The sequence below is a fragment of the Bactrocera oleae genome, unplaced genomic scaffold, assembly GCF_042242935.1.
Source record: "Bactrocera oleae isolate idBacOlea1 unplaced genomic scaffold, idBacOlea1 ctg00000009.1, whole genome shotgun sequence".
NCBI lineage: Eukaryota > Metazoa > Arthropoda > Insecta > Diptera > Tephritidae > Bactrocera > Bactrocera oleae.
This window is the reverse complement of record NW_027212752.1, coordinates 665,001-666,480: the sequence shown is the minus strand read 5'-3', so window position 1 is coordinate 666,480 and position 1,480 is coordinate 665,001. Positions and strand designations below refer to the sequence as shown.

The 1,480-nt window shown below is 26.8% G+C and overlaps 1 pseudogene; it reads right to left on the bottom strand.

Annotated features, from left to right (window-relative positions):
• Positions 1–890: 890 nt before the first annotated feature.
• LOC138858334 (5.8S ribosomal RNA) lies at positions 891–1,069 on the bottom strand (annotated as a pseudogene).
• Positions 1,070–1,480: the final 411 nt, after the last annotated feature.

Genomic DNA, 1,480 nt, shown 5'->3' with positions numbered 1-1,480 from the left:
TTTTCAACTTTCCCTCACGGTACTTGTTTACTATCGGTCTCATGGTTATATTTAGTTTTAGATGGAGTTTACCACCCACTTAGTGCTGCACTATCAAGCAACACGACTCTTTGGAAATATCTTTCTAGTAATCATTAACGTTATACGGGCCTGGCACCCTCTATGGGTAAATGGCCTCATTTAAGAAGGACTTAAATCGTTAATTTCTCATACTAGATATTAAGATATTCCATACAGTGCATCTCACATTTGCCATATAGACAAAGTGACTTAGTGCTGAACTATTTTCTTTTCGCTCGCCGCTACTAAGAAAATCCTTGTTAGTTTCTTTTCCTCCCCTCATTAATATGCTTAAATTCAGGGGGTAGTCCCATATGAGTTGAGGTTGTATAAAATATATTTTAGATTGATTTGTTTATTTTTATTTAATTTTTTTGCTATTTGCTATTTTAAAGAAATATATTTTTATATCTTGATTACTCAATATTATTCAATCTTTTCATCCCTTTTTAAAATTCATAATATAATAATTAATAAAATTAACAACATTATTCCTCCACATATCATATATTTTTTTTTATTATAAATTTTTCTCAATACAATAGAGTGAATTAATTCTAGAATAAAAATTTATTTTATGCTAGACATTCCTCTTATGTATTATTTAATATAATTTAAATAATGTTGAAAATTTTTTCTTTTATGGGAATACTAAGATTCTCATTTATCATAAATTTTCGTTCAAATATGAGGTATTCAAGAATATGTTTTCTATATTTCTTTTTATGCTATTAATATTATGGATTGAAAAATACAATCCAATAATATGCCATATGCTTAAATTCTATTAATTGACTAAAAGAATAAGCAACTAATTTAGCATAGTCTTACAACCCTCAACCATATGTAGTCCAAGCAGCACTTTAAAATTAATTAAAGTACATAACAGCATGGACCGCAATATGCGTTCAAAATGTCGATGTTCATGTGTCCTGTAGTTCACACGATCACGTACAGTTTGCTGCGTTCTTCATCGACCCATGGGGCGAGTGATCCACCGCTTAGAGTGATAATTTTTTTGTATTTTTTTAATTCAAAGTCAAAGAATTTTAATTTATTGAAAGTATTAATAATTAATCAATAATAAATTTTTAATACAAAAGTTTAAAACATCTTTCAAGAAATTGTAATTTTAAACCCTAACATTTGCAGCTGCGCATGTCTTAGGTCAACAAAAACAGTAATACCTTTTATATATTATTTTCTTCTCTATTTGTGCGTTTTCTTTTTTTAAATTTTTCAACATGTTTTTAATCACAAATAGAAAATACCATAAAAAAAAGGTATTACACACGTTAATGTGAACAAGTTAACTTATCATTTATAATATTTTATATAAATATCACAATTAAATATTATTTTCTATATAAATAATAAGTACAGCTATATGTTTAAAGGTTTTTTTATTGCGTTCAAATAC